General features: G+C 37.4%; 1 protein-coding gene across 2 annotated transcripts in view; it reads left to right on the top strand.

The window, feature by feature from the left end:
- The window catches only part of PRKN (parkin RBR E3 ubiquitin protein ligase), a 783,437-nt gene that overhangs the window by 581,721 nt on the left and 180,217 nt on the right, over positions 1 to 21,499 (top strand). The gene's annotated exons all lie outside the window — the stretch shown is intronic.

Below are 21,499 nucleotides of genomic sequence, written 5' to 3'. Positions count from 1 at the left end.
TCACACTCCACCCATTTTAATGTGTGATATGAACGTAACTGGGTTCAGAGTTCTGCAATGAAAGAAGGTATATACAGAAGTGCAGACACTGGCTGATTTCCCAGTTAACTTTAAAACATCGTATATGAGAGTATTACTATAAGGAGTACTAGGAAGTCTCAGTCATTCTTGATTGCCTATTTAGCAATAACAAAACATGGCTTGGTCTATATTTCACGGCTAAAACAACACTGTAATGAATTGGCCCCAGGTAGCAATTAATCACTCCCCCAGCTGCTCACTCCCTCCCCCTACCCAGCAGGACAGGAGACAGATAGGAAAAGCAAAAGCATGAAAACTCATGGGTTGAGACAAAGACAGCTAAGCAAATCAAAAGAAGGAATTTACTCACTACCTCCCCTCAGCATGCAATGTCTAACAATTCCCTGGAAAGCAAGGCCTCACCACACAAACCCATTACTTAAAAACAGAAATAGCATTAAGATCTCAACTTCCTCCTCCTTTCCCTTGAGCTTTTATTACTAAGCATGGCATCATATGGTATGAATTATCCCTTTGGTCAATTCAGGTCAGCTGTCCTGTTGTGTCCCCTCCCAACTTCCCCACCCCTAGCCTACTCACTGGGGTGCAGAGGAGAAAACCTTGGTGCCATGCAAGCACTCCTTAGCAAAAGCCAAGAAACTGGTGTGTTTTACTCACAAATCCAAAACCCAGCACTGAAATTTTCTGAAGAAAATTGACCCCATACCAGCCAGACACTTTAAAATCACATTTACATGCCAGTATGAGCACTTTAAAATCCCAGTACAAGCACTTAAAAATGTCTATATTTGATAGCACTACAGTCACAGAAGAACCTTTTTCCTTCAGAGGAAAAGGTAGATATATAGAATAGTTTTGCAGTCTCTGTTTTTATTAATATTACTGTTTCAGATGTGCTTTATGCATACATTAAGCAAAATCAATTCATACAGTGTTTTTGATGGAAAATAAAAGAGGAACTCTGTTTTTTAAATGCATTTCCACATTCCTGGAATCAGATGCATGCCCTTGACTATTATGGATAATTTGCTGAAGAGCCATATATTGCATGATAGCTTTGATTTTTGCTTCAGGACATAATGTTGCACTACAAACTGTGCTGAAAGAGTCCACAGCAGAGATTTGAAATTAAGTATGAAGGATTATGCCTTGTAACTAATGTAGACATCTGAATCAAAGCTTGAAATGTAAATTATACCTTATCAGATGCACATTTAAGTGTCAGACCAGTGCTTGATCATTTGTGTAGGCCTTTATTATCTCTTCATGAGCATTTTCTCATCCACCCTTTTCCCTGAGTAGGTACTGAAAATATTGATTCACAGTGCCTGACTGTGCAGGTTTGGAAGCTCTTACTCAAATCCTACTGAGGTGCCTGAAGACTGGTTGTTGGTACGTTGACAAGATCATTAGAGAACCATCATGCAGAGTTTGGCACAGTTGGGAGTCCACATGAAGGTAAAAAATTGAGTGAACATGAAACCTGACTGGCCATTTTGCTTTAGAAGAGATGGCACTGTTAGGTCAGATGCGAAGTGGATCTGCACTGGTGGAATAAGTTTGTATTGCTTCTACTTGAACTATTCCTAGCTGGTGCGTATGTAGAGGACTAAAGACTTTCTTCTGTCATTCCTTCCCTCATCATGAGCACCACACTCGTAACAAAAGCTTAAGTAAACAATGACAGGGAAAAAGCAAAACCTTATCGAAATGATTTTGTTTCAGTGAGCTGCAGAGCATATTAAATTTCTTAGATGCAGGAAAATATTAGGATCTTTATTGCTCAATTAAATTATGCTTTTTGCATGTTAAGTCTGTTTAAAAAGAAAAAAAGGGTACTGAAAGGCTAAAAGCACAAGATGGAAAATAGTCTCAAAATATACAAAATTTGCAAGAGACATTTCCATGATAAAATGTGCTTAACACTCGAGTAAGTAAACAAAACTGATTTGTTTGCTGAGGTTGAAAGATTAAAAGCATTAAGCAAACCCCTCGTCTAGAAGTTAATATCTGTTCCTGGAAATGATAAAAAAGATGCCTGAATCAGCATTTCAAACACTTTAAAACCTTCAATATTTATACTGATTTAAAGAAAAACCTATTTGCTGTTGGCATTTCTTTTATCATCCTACTCCCTACTCCTCCCACACCCATATTCAGTGTTATAAACTGAAGTGATTCGTTCTCAAGGGAGGGGTGGATTTAATTGCCTGGATTGCCTTTTTGGCTTTCATTGTTGTCTGTATTAATTTTCTTTTCTTTCCAAATATTCATTGATTTCGTTCACTGCTAACAGATGATTGGTAAAACTCTTCAGAAGTAATTGATAAAATGATGTTTGCAATAACAAAGAGAAAACAACAGCAACTATTAGTTCACATTAGTTCATATTAGATCACATTAGATCACATTAGCTAACCTGCAATATTCTCACTAATACAAAAAAAAACCATAAATAATTCTGTAGGCCTTAATATTGGGAAAATATTTTCATGTTTAAACAAGTGGACCAGTCATGGACCAGTTGAAAGTATTAAACTACTGTAAATAAATTAAAAAAAAACCACACCAACAAAGTAGAAAAATCATTACTAAGCATGAGCTCTCCAATCTACTTTGAAATGAGTTCTTAATTTTTAATTTCAAAGTTATGATCTTACTCCTTTGTTACACTTTCTGAGTCTATGTTTGAATCATGTTGCTGGTTTTGTGTGAATCCATGTTATATGATATACATAATTTGTGCAAGGAGTGCATAGTTAGTTATGATTAAAGCATTTTTTATTTGCATTGTTTAATCCAAATACTTCAGGTTTATTTTTTTTATAACCATTTGTCATTTGCAACAGGAAAGCTATGGTCCTCTGCCTCTGTGCTGCATGTCTCATGAGTTATGAGATTTTGTGTTATGGTTTGTTGTCCACCTGCCAAAAGTCAGTATAATCCTGGAGCTTGAGTGTTAAATTTAACAATTCTTATACTTTAATTTCTGCTATTCCATCATCTTTTTTTCTTTTTTTTTTTTTTGGGGGGGGTGTGGGGGGTGTGTGTGGGGGGGTGTATGCGTAAGCCAAGTCTATTTTCAAAATACTCTTACACAGTAAGGAAAAACATCAACAAGTGCTGTACTTTTCAGACGATGCATCCAAGCAGGCTGTTTCAAGCATATTTAAATTCACTCACTGGCTTTAGAAACACAGCAAGAAAAGTTCCTTTAAGGCAGAGAAAGAGTATGTAATAGAGTTTCTCTGAGTGTTTATCTATATGCATATTCATACTTCAGAGCACTCATATGCAAGCACTGTTAGCCAGTGTTACTAGGGTCATGCTCTAATCCCCTTGCCTCTGCATGTTTTTCTGTAGTTGTAAAAGGAGAGGGGCATACTGTTTCCCCTCTCTTCCAATGTTCTGCTGAGTGGAAATAGTCATTCTGTGCCTGCCTAAAACAGAGTACCCTCAACTTTTCATTATTAAACCCTCATATAGTTTTCTCGAGGACCTATCTGTATTCCTCATAAACCAGGATAGCCATTAAACTGTCCCATCTTCGACAGCACTACAAAGTTCTAAATATGCCTTTTTACTGTGTACTGTGACCCCGTTTTATTCATTGTCCCGTGAGTTTTTATTCTGATGAAGAGTCTTTTTCTGTCACCCTACAGCTCCCATGCTCCCTTGCGCCTCCTCTCAGTGCAGCAATACTAAAAAGGGAGTTCTCGACTATATTGTCACTAGCCTTGAAGACCTCAGATTCTTTTTTCCAGGAAAGCCTACTTTAATTACCAGTAGGAACTGCAGTAATTCATATAGTGGCATATGATACCCATTAGTCATTCCTAGAGCTTTTAAATAGATTAGCTTCCTCTTTGACTATTCCCCTTGAATAATCTTCTGGATAATACATGGTCTTGAACCTCCACCATTATTCAGCTTCTAATTTTTTCTTGGCTGTTAGTGCAGGGCTTTTAGAGCCAGCATTTTTAATTTGGCACAATGCAGTTTTGGAGGAAGATGGGCAGGGGAGGAAGGTCTGGGAGAGAGCGAAGAAGGTCCTGCATCCCAAGATAAGATACTAAATTTCTTGTAGCCCTTCCTCTCTGGAAGCTGCTACATATGCTGGGAAGCACAAGGAAACTAAGACTTCACATAGTTGTTCTTGGGGGGTGGGGGGAGGAAGACAGTCTTCTCTAGCTGTGCTGCAATTTTGAGCTGCACATTATGAAGTGCTCTTGGACTGTTAGTCCATAAAGTCCTTGCTCACTTCTTGTCTTTTGGAGAGTTTCTACCGCAGAAATTTAGGAAAGGATTCTGTTATTCTTTTTACAGTTGCAGTTGCAGCTGTTTTCCAAGATCCCTAAATATCTGTGACTGGTCATGACAGCTGTGGTTCTTAGAAGACATTCTTAGTAACAAATGCAAGGAATTCCAGAAAATATCATCTTTGACTCCAAATTTTCAGTTGGAGAGCAAAGACTTATTCATTTCTTGCATGTTGAGGCATTGCATTCACAGGGAGATTTTTGAGCACTCCAGGGATCGTTACCTATTTAAAACCAACTAAAAAGAGATTTAACTATCAATATTCCATTTCTTTCAGATCCCAGTATTCTGCTGTATCATTTTTCTTGCAGTTGAGGCACAAATAGGCTGCAAAATTCACAGTTTTAGTTGCTGCTGCTCACTAGGAACGGATACAGCAATAATGCAGCCTTTAATGAGACACACCTTCTGAAGTCATACTGGATAGGCACAAAGTATTGTTTAAATCTTCAAAAAAATCCCTGTGTTCCTTAAGCCAATAACCGCTGGTGAGCAGACTGCCATATTTTTTAACCAAATTAGGTGATCTATCATGTGAAATAGATGGAAAGTTCTGGGGTTTGGGGTTTTTGTTTGGGGTTTTTTGGTTTTTTTTTTGCATTGCCACCTTCTGAACCTTCTTCCTTTCTTCTTCAGCGGCCACTCTCAGGACTGTCAGTCATGTTTGCATCTCCAGGGTAGAAGAACTGGTAAGAGTTCATTTCTCAGGAGAAGGGGCTCCACAGCAAATATTTCTGGTTGCAGAAAAGAACAGAGTGTGGAGAACAGCCTTAGATACTGAAAATTCAAGCTTTTTGTTAGAAAGCTAATATGCAGAAGATGACCTCAATTAGTTATTCCATTGCTTGAGAACGGAGATAGGATCACATTTTTGACCTGCAAGATGTTATAAAATTGTTACATTGGATTATAACTAATATTGAAACAGAGTGGGATTGTTACCAATCAGAGTCTTCCTTTAGTTCTTTTAATGGCAACCAGTATCTTCACAAAGACTTTGGTTCTGATTGTTCACAGAAGGCTATGATTATCCTTGATACTTGATTTATAAAGAATAGCTCTTTTCATCAACTGATGAACTCTGTCAGCCTCATTCTAAATGTCTTAGATTTGCTGAGATTAAGTGTGAAATACCAGTTTGCTCACTGTCAGTGCTTGGCATTTACAACAGCAAAACTGGACTTGATAGTAGCCTCTCTTTAGTAGCTAGAACCTCTTTTGTAGAAGGACCTTTGTTCCTCTGTTTTAAATCTCTGTGGAATCTTTTAACACTAACTAGCATTAAAGTCCTACCTGACTTGGATGGGTCATATGACTACACAGGTATAGCTATGTACACCAGACTTTGAATATGCTGTTTGTAAGCATCATACCTTTTCATCAGGCATCCCTTAATGAAAAAGCAGCATCAGTCAGACCTCTACATACTTGATACAAACCACAGTAATTATTGTAATTACTATTCATAGTTCCACATGCAACTGAGAGACACTAAATCACATCTCCAGAAGCATACCATTTTGGTTTTATACTTTGTGCAGGATGATAACAAAAGATGCTTTTCTTTGATACTGAAGAACACATTTGACTGGACCAAGAGCTCACGAGTTCTATTCTGTGAGCAAGTTCAGTGTGCCTGAAGATATTTTTGTCAAGCCTTTATACCATGTATTGCAGGATAGCAAATCTGTAACACGTTAGGCAGTACTACTGTCATTCTCCTACATCAAATAATGGCACTGTTAGATGCCTTTAACTATGCATTAATTATGCATTTTTGTCTGGACTTAGTGCACAGGCCTTCAGATTCATATCTTAGTCTGTCACCATTCAAGGATGAAAACCAAGGGAGAGATTTTCGGTTATTTGATGATGCTAGTTCATAAATAAAATGTAAAAAATGTGGGTTAAATAATTTTAACAAGAAGGTTTTAGAACTGGATCTACTCTGATGCTACTCTCTTTTTGCTTCAGGAATCATTAAAAAGACACCAAATTTCTGTTCCAGAACTGAACTTCCTCTTGGGTGTCCAGGATGCATTCTTGATTTTGCTGTTGGGAGAAGCAATGTACATCTTTACTTCAGTTCCTTTCCCTCCTGAATTAGTGTACATGGCAATACAGAACAGACTACCCAAGCTATAGATGACCCCAACCACAAGCCCAGGAAGTAACACTTTCAAGACAACATGTGGCCCTTGTTCCATTGACACAAAACCCCTAGAAATTATTTTTGAGAAACTATTGATTGTTCACTGGAGCTAAAGAACTTTGATCTTTTACTGGTTTCCTCAAATTTCATTAAGGTGCTGTTTCACTTCTGTGAAATTAAAGTTTTCTGAAATTAAACTTCTCTGAAATTAAACTTTTATCCATTTTTTTTATTTTTCTACTGGTAGTTTTTGAGGTCTTTAATTAGACCTTATTTTGCTTGTCAGGAACTCTGTCGTTCAATGAGGTCTGGATCTTGTACTGTTTTCTCTAATTAAACAGCCATTTGATCTACTGATGACATGTTCCTTCTAGGGCAGTAGAGTCTTGATCAACAAACACACTGCTTACCAGAAAATCTGCTCCAACAGTGGACATAAATCCTCTGTATGCTTTCTTGTATTGTTTTCATTAAGGGTAAAGTTTTTCCTTCAAGTGCTTTTAGAGTTGTTTTTTTTTAAGGAGCAAATAACTGTCATTGTTTTTCTCAAAATCACATGCCTCCAATGCTGAGACAGCATTGTTTACTGTGGTTGTTAGACATGTCTTATCTTTTTATATCTGGTAGAGGATCCCTCATCTTCCCTGTAAGTTTTTTTGACACAGTTATCTGTGGTCAGATACTACCAATTGTCAATTTTTTGATAGTATGTTTGATAGTTATCAATCTTTTCACGTCAATTGGCTTACCTGTTTTGTCACAGAGGCTTGAAGATAAATGATTGTGTAAAGATGTAACACAAAATGCAACTTTATTTCTGACAAAATTATCTACAGAAATTGATGTTCATTTCCTCCATTTCTCCTGGGAGATTGAGACTTTCTTGAAATCTGTGAGGTTATAGCTTTCTCTTCAATTACTATGTTGATAAAGTGCATGCTTTCATGATCCCTCTCCTCATGTCTGTATCCTAGAGAGTACTAACAAGGGGCATTGTCAGGGGAGTCCGTTAAATGTGTTGGGCGAGCAATGAGATCTTTTGCAAACATATGGCTTGGCTAATCATAGTAGCTATTCAGCATACAGGCTTTTCCCTCAAGTCCGATAATTGTGTTTGTATTCATAGGTTGTCCACAGCTTCTTTCTCTTCGCTGCTGGACTGAATCTTGTCATTGCATTCCTTCATTTAGTATAAAAATGCTGGTAAGTTTGAGTTTTGCCACACAATTAAAAAGCTCTTATAGCAGCAATGACAGAAGTGCCACATTACACTGAGGAGGGAATAGAGTTTTGTAATCTGGAGTTGCATCCTAAATGGACTGAATTCTCAGGTCCTGCATGAGAACATAACACATTTGCACTGGGCAACAGCACTGCAGGGAATGTCTCCAGAGAGAAAGATGCTGTCCTCCATGAAATGATACCAGGTATTCCTCAGCCTCAAGACCTTATGCCTGAGCTACTTAGAAAGTCTCTCAGCAGTCAGATGTTTTAGCCTAAGTTTCACACTGAACTGAGTTCTTAGTGGTTGGAAGACTCTTGTCCAAAGCAGAGCATGGTATACTTTATAAGAACTTCGTGACTACATGCCTGTCGTAGTAGTTGAACTTTTCTTATAGATGTGTCCCTCTAAAATAAATTTCCCTCTGGGAGCCTAAAATGTTCTTCATATTTAAACAGAATAGAAGAATTGGGCCTAAATGAATCCATATTATTCTCTATATAATTATACAAATATGTGTATTTAAACAAAAAGCTACAGATATGTACTTATACGCTAAATTATTTCCTCAGACACAGATAATCGGTCTTGTGCAATCTTACTTTGCCATACACCCCAATATTGTATTCCAATAGGAGGGCTTTACTAAAATGTGGAATATTGATCAGAAAGTACAGTTGTCACTAACACCGAACACTTGGCTCCTTTTGAACTCAGGGATGAGAAATCCGGATAATTGTGACAGTTCTATCACAAGAAAGCTGCTGTATTGCTAGAAGGTCAGGTTTTTTTATAAGATTTAAAATTAAGACCCTTGAAATTGCTGGTGCACGTTCAATCTTAATTCATGTAGATGTTAGAATCAGTGTTTTTTATTCAACAACTGGAAAAGTGATATAGTTAATTGGCACTAATAATCACATCTGGTTTTTTCAGCATTGCTGAGTATAAAATGACTTCTGCATGATCTGCATATGTCTCTGTGGCCATTCCAATATATGCCTTCATAACCATATACAATTAGAATGCTCCATAAAGTCCTTCAGACTTTTATGTCAAATGTTGTGAGGTTTTATTTTCTTGAATGTTTCTGAGAAGCAGAAAAGGGGCTATAGCTGTTAAAATGCAGGTTGTTCAAAATGCAGTGATTTCTTTTACTTTCTGCATTAACTTTCCAGTGCCAAAAACTTAAAAAGCTGAATCAGTAGTTGTTGTGGTTTAACCTGGTAGGCAGATAAACACCACCCACCACCCTCCCCCCACCGCCCCCCCGCCCAGGATCGGGGAGAGAATCAGAAGGGCAAAAGTAAGAAAACTCATGGGGTGAGATAAGACCAGTTTAATAAATAAAACAACATCAATAATAATAATAATAAATTGTAATGAAAATGAAAGCAACAAGAGAGAGGGAGAGAGAAAAACAAAACCCAGGAAAAAAGTGGTGCAACCACTCACCACATGCCGACTGATGCCCAGCCAGTCCCCAAGCAGTGATCGCTGCCCCCCAGCCAACACCCGCCAGCTTATGTCCTAAGCATGACGTCATATGGTATAGAATATCCCTTTGGCCAGTTTGAACCAGCTGTCTTGGCTGTGCCCCCTCCCATCTTGTTGTGCACCCGGCAGAGCACGGGAAGCTGGAAAAGCCCTTGTCTAGTGTAAGCACTACCCAGCAACAACTAAAACATCAGTGTGTTACCAACATTATTCTCATACTAAATCCAAAACACAGCACTGTACCAGCTACTAGAAAGAAGATTACCTCTATCCTGGCCAGAACCAGGACAGTATTGTACTGATTTTGTAATCAGAAAACTTGGCAGGAAAAACTACCCTTGAGTCATATTTTTTGTTTTTGTTTTTGTTTTTGTTTTTGTTTAATCAGTCTTTTCAGGAAAACTATAGTTTGTAATCAGTTGGGCTTTTTTAACCTACTTTCATTTCTTCCCCAGTTCTCTGATGTATGGCTTATGCAGATATCTATGGCATTAAGAAATTAGCTTTCAGAAACTAAATAGGTTGCACCGTTTTCAGCCGTATTAAGAAACCTCTATGTTAATTTCTTGACAATAACAAAAGAGTGATGTAATCTGATGTATGCAGCATCTATTCTTGCTAATTATTTTTCACTTGTCATAAATTCCACCTATAGGGAACATGTAATAACTTGGCCTGAGGATATTTAAACTAATTTTCATGAGACAAACATGTTCTCAGCACTTACTAATGGCATGTAAAGTCCTTCCCAGTCCTTGGAGTTAGAACATATTTGTGCTATTTTTTTTTCTCTCTTAACAAATGCAACTCAGTTTTCTAACTCACTTTACATTTTAACCACTGATACCATTAAATTTTTGCCAGGATTTTGTTGGATTTTGCCTTCATGGAAGTTTTTTAGCAAAATATGGCATTAGCTATGGTCAATGATATAGCAATTGTAATATTTGTTGGGCAGTTAAGGAAAAGGATGGCTAACTTTTTTATTGCTGTGATGAGAATTTTGGAAAAGGCTTAGTTCCCAGTTATTTTTTCAAGAAATTCCTTAGTGCCATTGAAAAGTCAACATTTTTTTTCATATTTGTAAAATGAATACAACAATCTCTGATCATATTCCCCATTCAGTAATAATTTTGAAAACATGAGTCATAATCTGTAATAATTTATATTCTATTGTCTTTTCAGGATATACTACAAGGATGAAAAAATATATGCTTAAGGGATTGGATGTAGATGTCCCTTTTTTTTTCCTTCATTGAACAGTTAGCCTCATAGTAACTGAGGCACTAGACAACTAGAGTGTCCCAAATATTGGATGTACGGCAAGATAAGCTGCAGACTACAGCGCAGCTATCTACATTTCTCTTCAGAGTCAATGAATATCCAGTAGGACTTACAAGTTTAGATTCGATGCCACGCTTGACCAGGCTATTAACTGTTGTGGTGGGTTAGCTTTGACTAACAGCCAAATTCTCACCCAGCTGCTTGCACCCCTCTCCCAGTCAAACAGGAGGAGAAAATAGGATGAGAAAACTCATGGGCCGAGAGAGACAGATTGCTTACCGGTTACCATTGTGGGAAAAACAGAGTCACCTTTGGGAGAAATAATTTAATTTATTGCCAATTAAAATACGTTAGGGTAGCAAAAAAAACAGACATTAAAATACCTTTCCTTCCCACTTTCTCATACTCAGCTTCACTACTTCACTTTTGACTCTGCCCCCACACACATCCCCAAGCAACAGTATGGAGGGCAAGGGGAGGGGAGGGGGGGCAGTCACAGTCATAGAAATAGTCACCCACAAAGATTGTTCAAGACTGAGTCAGTGAGATCAGCCAAGAGATGCTGAGCAAATGCCCAAGCTGCCGTTTTCTCTGAACAGAAAGAAAGAGAAGAAACTTTTTCCTTTTCTCTTATTTTGCATATTTTCCTGTTCACATATAATCCTTTCAAATACCTCTATCAATTCAAATATTGTTTTTACTTTTTTTAAGTATGGTACCTGTGCTATATGTATACTCTGATTTTAGGCATTGCAGCCATCTGAACTAGGGATGGAAGCTTTCTTTTGCCTCTCTTGTCCAATGTTACAGGACAGGTCTAATACAGAGAGGATTTTGTTTTGGTTTTCGCTATTGTTTGCTGCATTGTATGTGGAGCACTGCTGGAGGCAGGTAGTGGATTGTCTAGGTGATTCATCAGTTTCCATGGGGCCAGTTTTTCATGCCACAGTTAAAATCTCATTGCGCCTTATATTGTACACAGTTGTTAACACAGATACAAGTGAACAGCAGGAGCCAAGCACAGATGAATAATAGAACAGGAAGCAAAATAAAGATTGCAAACCCAAACTGGGACATGACCTAGAAGACACATCTGTAAAATCAATACAGCCATATCATATGATACTAACTCAAAAGTAATTCAGTATCTACATTAGTCTAATAACTAAACCAAATCCACCTTCAGTTACACTGAACATGCTTTAAACTCAGTGCAAAGCAAAGTTAATGCAAGAATGGTGCACAGCTAACGAACCTGTTGAAAGTCAGACAAAGCCACTTTGCTTGTCAACTAGAGCCAATTCAAATTTGTTACAACCAGGGAGCTGTGCAGCTGGGACAGGAAAGGTGCCTGGTTATGGGTGACACAACTGTGAAAGCAGCTGTTGCAGGGTTTCTTCTTTGATAATTTCTTCATGGTCTGCAGTGGGCTGGCCTGGGGCCAAGATCACAGGTGAGAGCTACCACTCCTGTCATTCAGAAACCACACCTTTTGCCCCTGGCGAGGCATTATACCATCCTGTGCTGCCTGTACTGAGAACTGCTTGCTAGCTCTCATCTTGTTCATGGAGTGTGATACAACTGGGAGGTAATCAAATTCTGATGACTGGTCTTCCAAATCTGCACATTTTGAGCCTTTTCCAGATTCTAACTCCATAATATACAGGGTTGAGTTGGTTCCAAGAGGTGGTGGTTTTGGTTTTTTTTTCTCCAAAACAACCTTATTTAAGAGATAGTAGTTTGGAAATAACCCCAATTAACTGTATTTGTTGGCTTAATGTAACTGTGCATTGCCTTAAGCAATTTTGATTAAGAGAACATATAAATTAGTGACACTTGAGCTTGAAGGGCTGCATCTCCTTTAGGTAACCCTAAACTGTTATTTTCAATCCATTTACTTCTGACATTCTGTCAGTCCACTCTTTCTTATACATAATGCATGAGAAGAATATTTAAAGTACACTTGTGTTTTGACACTAATGAACAGTACTCATAATACTTGTATTTTCTAGGAGCTAAACCCACAGGAATTAATAATGGTTGGGAAGATACACATATAGAGCATAAAAATGTCTAAGTCACAACTGCTGCATTGCTACTAGAAATCATGTCGTTGAATTTCTATAACAAATCTCAAAATTAACATTACCACTTAACCACATTCACCTACAGTTCTTTATTTATTTAATATACGTAAAGGTTAGTACCTTGAAAGTTACTGCTTTGAAATAAAAGTTTTTTAAAAGGTGCTGTTTATAACTAAACCTGGGGATCTGAATGTGTGTTTCCAGAGGAAGGATTGTCTTTCAGTTGAGACCTCAGCTAAGAAAAGCAGCCATTGACGACTGAGATTCTCACTTCAAACTCCCTTACTGTCAAAGGGGAAAAACAAATGTTTCTAGAGGACTTCCAGGTACTAAAACAATAGGAATAATTTATGAACACAATTCTTGGAAATACTTTGTCCACTTCTAGAGAATGAATTTTCTGAGCAAGCATGGTATGGAGACATTGGAGTTCTCTATATTTTATCTGAGATAGCTAGGAAAATGGAAATGTGTTTTCTTCCTAAGCTGAGGGCAGAAAAACTTGAGGCAAAGGTTTGAAGATAGCACAGTATGATTCAAGCTATGACTACTCATTGTACCAGGCGTTCAGATTTTTTTCTACAAACAGAATTATTTAGTTACTACTTAAGTGGACTACCAGGTCGGGGTTTTTTGCCTTTGGGCAGTACGGCCTCCCTTTTTTTATTATGTAAAGATCACTCATAAGATACTAATTTTTTCCTTTACTCTTTTTTTTCCCTTTTTTTACTTTAAGAGGAATAAAACAAAGACACACTCCTCCTGCATGTTTTGCCCTTGACAGTTTAATCAGAGAAAATGTATTTCAGCCATTTGACATTTATTTATGGTAATGAAATTGATTCAGATTATGTAACCTCCCAAAGCACTTGGAGGTAATGTGCTTTCGGCTTTTATATGTAGTAAATTTAAGTGGACGACTGGGGGGAATAATATCAGCAAGATAAAAAGAATGTCATGGATCTAGCTTGCAAAATTATAACTACAAAATAGAAATGGTCAACCAGCAAAACATGCCACAAAGTTGCGAGCTTGTAAAACTCATTATTACTTTTATTCAAGAAGTCCCATTTATTCTAGAATCCCATTTCAAATCCTATTCTTGGTCATGCTCTATTAGCTCTTATAAGAGGTCTCATACTCTACCAGTTGCTGTTTATTTCGGATAAGATGCTTATGTGAGATGACATGGCATATTCAGTAAAGGCTGTTAATTCTGTGTACAGTCTAATCCAAAATCACAGAGAAAGATCATAAACAAATATTCATATTTAAAGAGTTCAGTGCACTGTTAAGTATCCCTATGCTTTGCAATTTTGTTTTGTTTGTTGAATTTTACTTGTGTTTGTTGAACATTACCAGAACTTTTCTGATACAAATCAGTGCAGCCAAAAATACTGAGGTGCCTTTCAGATTTTCAGAATCTGCAGTAGCTGTCACGTACCACTGTGAGTTGTAGCATTACTAATAACAGCCTGGCAGGCCGGCATCAGGCTTGGTGTCTGGCATTCAAATGCATAAATACTTGATGAAGCATTGCATAGTTCTGCTCTGTTTTGAACTTTGTCCTCCTGACCTGATACCTTCAGCTCTTCTGCTTTATATTCTTTCTTGCTAGATATCAAGGGACACTTTGGACAAAACCCAATTTGTGAAACACCTGCCAAGTGCAGTGATAGCTCTAACTTTTATGAAATTCTTTCAGCAGCCCTTCCGCAAAGTATTCTCTGTTCTTTTTCTTATCTGGGCTTGACTGCTCATGCAAGAGTTAGCCATGACTGTCCAGCACACTCAGTGAGGTGATCAGCATTCAGTTGTGTGGTGCATTGTAGTCTCTAACATCTGTTAATGAAAACTCACCTTCCTTCCAATATCATCGTTGGTCATGTTTATTGCAGTACCGTGCAACAGCCAGTGAAAACTGGAACCTACCATGCCAGCCTCTTCAGGGGAGAGTAGCAAACAGGCCTTCCACATTCTGACCAAACCAGGCCCAAACTGAGGGAGGAAAGGAGATGGGAGAATACATAAGCAGACAGAACAGTGGATGGAAGAAAATAGCGTATCTGTTCTAGCATTTTACAACTGTTTTTGAATGCAGATGGGTTAAAAAGGGAAAGAAAAAGCTAAACGAGAAATCTGAAAAGAAAGGGGATAAAGGGATTCTAAGACCAGCAGTTGCAATAGCATTCAAGAAGATAAGGGATATAGCAGCGTATACCTGCCAGTACATGGGAAATAATGCATACCTTAGTATTATGATAGGTGAATAGAATTTAAGAGCAGAAATATACCATCATAAGTATGTGACCTCCTACATAATGCAAGCCAAGTGGAACCTCCTTCACTAGTGTCATCCTCAAAAGAGAAATAGCAATGCAAATAGAAATCAAAACTAGGGGGGAAAGCAGTGAATACATAAAGTTGAATTTTCATTCAGTTTTAACTTTCCTTGCTGTTATTTCTACATTTTTATTTTATTTACATCAAAAACATTTTGAAAATAAATTAACTCTGCTCCACCCAGTTTTTATCTTTATTTTCCTTTATTTTTTCTCATTATGAGAAGGGCCAAGAATGAAGGGACTTGCACATGAGGTAGAGAGCACCCTCTCCTGACTGTATTTCTACCTATTATTATCCTGGGAGAACTGGAATTTCACAAAAGGTTTTGCTTCTGCGTTTCACATACAACAGATATTTGCAGGAAAACTGGAATTTTGAATATTGATACATGTTGAACCTGATGACATTTTAAAATTTCATGTCGCTGTTTGTCTTATCATTTTTATATACCAAATCTGAAGCTTTGAGGTTTGAGAACTTGTGTTACTAAGCAGTCATTGAGTATAACTGTAAATATTTATTTTGCTTTTAAACCAAGGATTAATGTGTCAGGTAGATATTCTTTACAACTGGGTTGAACTAACATTGCTGTGCTGTTTTGTTCCATTGGAGCAGCACATCACAGTATTATATGATCAGTACAGCACTTAGCCATTATGAACGTCTGGGAACAGTGTGTCTCAGTCATTCATCATTATGCAATTATTCGACTTCCTCATTGACAGAGGAAGGTGCAGGAAGTGAGGAAATGCTTTTATTTATTTATTTTATTTTAAGCATATCTCAGCTGATGGAATAGGACCTTCCTTTATCCCTTTATGAAGATATGGCAGCTGTATGACTCTACATGTGGTTTGCACCATGCAAGCAAATATCTGCTGCAAATTCTGTGCCCCAGTACATATGTGATTGTTGCTTTAATGTGTGGTATTCCAATCAGCTCTTTTCAGTCTCTCTTAAAAGTCCATAATGCTAATTTGTTTGATTAATTTCAAAAGAGCTCAGCCAGATTATCCCATTAAGTTAATGCTACTGATTTTCAACAGATGTGTAAAATAGAAAATGCTACTAAGGGGAATATTGCAAGAATTGCAATAGTCTTTTAGAAGCTGAATTTTAGTTACAATAGTCTAGTCGATTTTAAAGCTTCATTCTATAGGTACTCTACTAAAGAGCTATGAACTGTGGGTTTATCGAAGATAATAATAGTTTGTCTTTAAATAATGTCTAGAGGGTTTAATTTGTTTTGTTGCGTGAGCTATTTAAGTCTCTCCGCACCTTCAGAGGAAGGGCTAAGAGGCCTAGATCACTGCCTGAAAATGTCATTCTGATAGTGGGTGAGAACCTCTCTTTAAAGAGCTCCAAGTGAAAACCTTTCAAGGGCTGCCATGTTGGAAATTGTTGGTACCTCCTGGAGGGAAAATGTAGGAATGGTATCAGAAGCAGCAGATCAGTTGGGGAAATAGTGCCCTAAATATTCCCTAAAAAGCAAAATATTAAAGCACTTCATGTTCAGTGACACCACAATTCTTTCTAATTGCAATATAGGATAAGGATTAAATCAGCCCAGAGTAGGTATCCATACAGGATTAGAGTACTGTTGTTTAAAAGATTTTAAGAGAGTTTGAGAAGGGTTAGAAGATAGTAAAATTAAGCAAAGAGAAAGTAATGTGCACCACACTGGTTAGGGTGATCAAATATGGACTAACTAGGATTTAGAGGAATGCAGGAGAGTTGGGTCAAACCACAGTGTTTTGAATAATAGTGCCAAGGTTGGGCAGAAAGCAATAAATTTTAAAACTAAGTATACAGCATTTTCAAAGCCAATTTTTTCTTGTGCAAGGATCTTATTTTTTAAAAAAATGCATTTTACAGAGCCACATCTGAGTCAAATGAGCTTTGTAAAGGGCAAAGGTGCCATACTTGCATATCTATATGGAGGCTGCACTGTGGTTAGGTGCTGCTTTGCCATTTTTTAGAGCGCAGAAAAAGGTGACAATTTGAGATTAAGCCAGATGCCTCAGATAACGCGGTAAATCAATAGAGGACCAGAAGTACATCCTAGGAAACCTGTCCCTCAGGTACTTGCACTGTGAACTGTACTCCAAAGAACATGTTAGTAAAATTCATGTGCACAAGCTGTTTTTCATGATGCAAAGAGTGAAGAAGAGTGAAATATCTCTCCTATTTTTTTTAATCCTCCTTCCCTTTTGCCTTTTAAGCATCAAAATAGTGCAGAGTTTGTACTTTTCTTTCCCATTAAACTGGAAAGGTACAGTGCAGCAACTGATTAGTGAAGAATGGAGTTGAAATGGAAGAAGCCTTTATCCCAGTCTATGTATTAATTTATAATGCAGAAATTCTATTTGCTTCTTAATCTACTGGCATTTTGTGGCAGACACATTAAAACATTCATTTTATTGACTCTTCTGATTGTACAAACACATGCTTTCTGTAGTTTTGTTTCTCCTTTTTTTAATGAATGGTTTATTTACATGAAAATGAGTTTGGATTTTAAGTGTCCGTCTTATTTCACTAAATGCAATTGATACAAATAATTGGTTGCTGTGGAAATGTTTATGATGTCATAAGAACATTATTGTGATTTTTAGTGTTTAATAATAGGCAGGAGTGGATGAGCTCTTTAAAAGAGTATTCTGTTTTCATGTGACTATTCTTCATAAAACCGTTACAGATAGTAAAAGGAAAGAATATTCATTTTGTGTATCTTGCATCAAAATATTTGTTTATAAAAATAATTTTATTTAAAATATTTTCATTTTCACTAGTTTATTGAACTGTTAGACCTTTCCATGAAGGATGAAAAACTCAGGCCGGTTAATGGGTAATGTTGCTCGTCTCTAGGCTTCTAACTTTAAAAATGTTGGGTTTAGCCTCATGAAAGAGGATTGCCCTACTATTTAAAAGAATAATTAGTTTGGCCAGTTTAAGTTTTAGCACCTGGCTATGGAGGAGATTGAGGAAGAAGATCAGGCTACCCTTGGAGAAAACTGTAGAGAACTTTGTGTGTCACATATACTTTTGCGTGCCCCCACCCACCTATCCAAAAAACCTGAAGTCCTGTATAGCTTTTGGACTAAGCAGCTAACAAACTGATCCAATAATTAGAAGCAGAGGGATTCTACATGACAAGACCTTAAGGAGTTTGTCTGGTCACCTAGTGCTCATCTGAACTTTAAAGAGCTGTTTGTATTTCTTTTTATATTAAGTCTTTTCCAGGACATATTGCCCAGGCACAATTAAGTTTTATTTCTTCCACAGCTTTCATAACCTTAGGCCTCATCTATATTAATGAAAAGAACGTGTAAAGATAGAGAAGCATTGTTAAACTGAGTCTGTTGGGGTTTGGTTTTTTTTTTGATAGTGTCTTCTCATGGTCAGCTTGTAAGTCATGCTGTTATGAAGGTGCATATATTGCTTTTAATTGGTAAAGCAGTTCTTGTGTTTCTGTATACAGATACAGTCTGCTTTATTTTATCATTCATCAGATGTTCATGCCAACCGCCTGTTGAGAATAAGTTTTTGTTTCTAAAGGAAAAGATAAAAGTAGTTACCAGATTGCTTACCACAGTTGCTGGAATATTACCTGAGAGTAGGAGGTGTGGGTATTGCTGAGATAAGCTGCTCAGAGTAGAGGTCACCACTGCTACCTTGAATTCTGCCTAAAATGTCGTCTATACTCAAAATTCTGTAAAAGAGAAATTAAGAGCCTATAACACAGAGAAAATAAATAAAGAGTTTCATGATGCAAACTTAAACTTGTAAAGATCAGGAAACATGGTGGATGCCCTCTTCACTGTGCCATCCTAATTCTATGTCTGTGTCTCCTTGCTTCTCAATGATGAGGAAGGAGCTGGAGCAGACTGGTGTAAAGTTATTGTTCTGATATGATAAGTGGTGTCTGTACCTCTTGAAGGACAAAATATATCTAATTTCAGTGCTAAATTCTAGATAGTGTTTCAGGATTGGTGCACAGATGGGATTTATCAGAAGTCTGATGGCAAACACGACTGTCGTTTATGGGCTATTGTGAGGGGTAAGTGAAGGTTATGTCTCAAAATGAATCCTAAGGGCAAAAGTAAGTCAAATGATAGCTGTTACAGTGACTTTCTCCTTTCCACTTGTCAGGAGATGGATTTTTGCTTTCCACCAAATAGGGAAAGAAAATGTTAGTCTTATTCACTATACATTCATATACTTATTTATTGATAATAAAATTATAACCCTTACTAATGTGGAAAATTGATCATCTTTGCCATTTGCAACAACCCAAATGCTATTGTAGACCCCAGGAGGTCCTCAGCTTTTCCTTATCTAGTATTTAATATTAGCATCTTCAACTGGAACTTAAGTATCTTTTAGTTAAAGTGGGGCAATATCAGCATGGGATTTTTGTAATTGTAATTTAAAACCTTTATCACTGGGACTTTCTCAAACAACCTAGAAAGCAGGTCTTGTTTAGCAAGAAAATCTGAAGTTACTGCTTTGCTTTCTTGGAGGTGCTTACCAGTCATCTGTCTATATTAAATTATTGCAGCTTGTTCACTCATCAGTTCTTTTCCCTCTCAAGCAATTCAGATGCATTAAACAAAGTCCATTTAAGCAACAAAGATCTTTCAATCTCATAAGAAGTTTGGAGCAGTGACATGATGATAGATAATGTCTATTATGCCGTACATAATTGTACATAAAAAATGGAAGACTAATATTAATTATTATTGTGTTAATATAATTAAGAGAAAAATCTAACATATGCAGTCCAAATTATCTATAAATTGGTAATCTGCACCAAATATTAGATTTAAACCATGGCCTTCCCTTAGGGTTTTTGCTTCTTTGTAAATTACTTCTCAGTACCAGTATATGAACAAAATAATTTAACAGTCATACTTCAGCTTTTGTGCAACAGCACAACAGTTTTGTTAATATGTCAGTACGCAGTGTGATTTCACCTGTTTGCAATAACAGATATGTTACACGCATATTGGGAAGGCCATAAGATGATTTTTAACCCTGGAATGGTAAAAGAGCAAGGCAGACAAACAAACAAAAACAGCCCTTCTGCTTTTCTTTAGTCGTCTTCTTGATTTTTAGCACTGCTACTTTTACTTGCTTTGAGTTCTGTCCTTATGACACTGTCTGCTTCCAAATTTGGTAATCATTTATCTGATTCTCTGATTATCTAAAATGTATTTGGGTTTTGTCATTCTGGAAAGGCTAGTAAGACCAGAGCTTTGTGTGTGGTTTGTTTTTTTTTTTTTTTCTTTCTATACCAGAGAAATAACTTGGGGATAGGATCCTTTCTCTCTGTTCTTTTTCTGACATTCTGCTGACAGACTGGAACTTGGTTTCTTCTAAACCTTTTCCTTTGCCACCGCTCTGAACAAGAAGATCTGAAAGGCTGCATTGCAGATGTGGCCTGTATCTTTAATTCTTCCCATCTGGATTGATGGACACAGTTGATTTCCGTATAAAAGTCTGGAGATTTTACCAGGGGTACTTCCCTCTGATATTCCCATTTTCATTTCTAATTGCCTGGCTTCTTCACTTTTACTATAGCCCAGCTTTTCCCCATTCCCTCCCCACTGGCTTGTTGGGACTCAGAGAAGGACCCCACTCCACACCTCGCTCTCCATGGTTTTAAGATGGAATAATGTCCACCTGGTTCCTTGCTATCCCATGCCTGTAGTAAGCTTGCAAAGGCATGCAGAACTGTGGTTAAGTGCACACATCACCTGTGGACAAGGAGTAGGACGTTAGATATCTGGTGTTCTGCCCCAAAACTGGACCTGGTATCTGCAGCGTAGAAGGTGTCAGAAGACATGAAGTGGCTTCTTAATCATACCTTGATGTTCCTAGCTGAAAACAGCTAGTGGTTTGAAATAAGGTTTGAAACAAGACTCTGGCAGCTGTGAATATCTTCGTTCATCTCAGTGTTCTCCTCTGACTTCTTCTGAGCCCACAATACTGCCAAGTGTGTCTGTTATTCAGTGTGAAATCTTTCACCTTACCTCTATTTATTGAATGCTATATCCTCATAATGCCAGAAGTAAATCTGTGTCAGCCTTTGATCCGAAGAGCTCATTTACTCAAATGAGCCAGATCTTAAACTAGGTTGACCCTTCACACCCTGAAAGGCAGAAAATTTAATGGTATGAGTCAGGATTTTCAGAATAATTTGAACTCGAAGAGCATCTTTTATACAACTAGCCATTCCCCTTAACTGGAGCAGAGTCACTAAGTCTTTGTAGTTCTTTTGAGATTCACTTCTACAAAGCTGTGGTATGGCTTCTAGGCTTACTTAATATACCTCCCTTTCTAGTGACAAAAAGCACAAGGGAAAGACTTCTGTATTCTCCCAACATAAACAGTGGAAAATATCACATTACTGGTGTCTCTCTTTTTATTTTTTCCTTTTTGTTAACATACTGAGGCAAACCAAAATTCATGTCTCTGATGATAGTCTGCTATACAAGTGGGCACATTTTTCCCTCAGAGTACAGTAAGAAAAAGAATAAGACAAAAGCA

Source organism: Phalacrocorax aristotelis, chromosome 3 (genome assembly GCF_949628215.1).
Source record: "Phalacrocorax aristotelis chromosome 3, bGulAri2.1, whole genome shotgun sequence".
NCBI classification, from domain to species: domain Eukaryota; kingdom Metazoa; phylum Chordata; class Aves; order Suliformes; family Phalacrocoracidae; genus Phalacrocorax; species Phalacrocorax aristotelis.
This window is presented reverse-complemented; position numbering and strand designations above follow the sequence as displayed.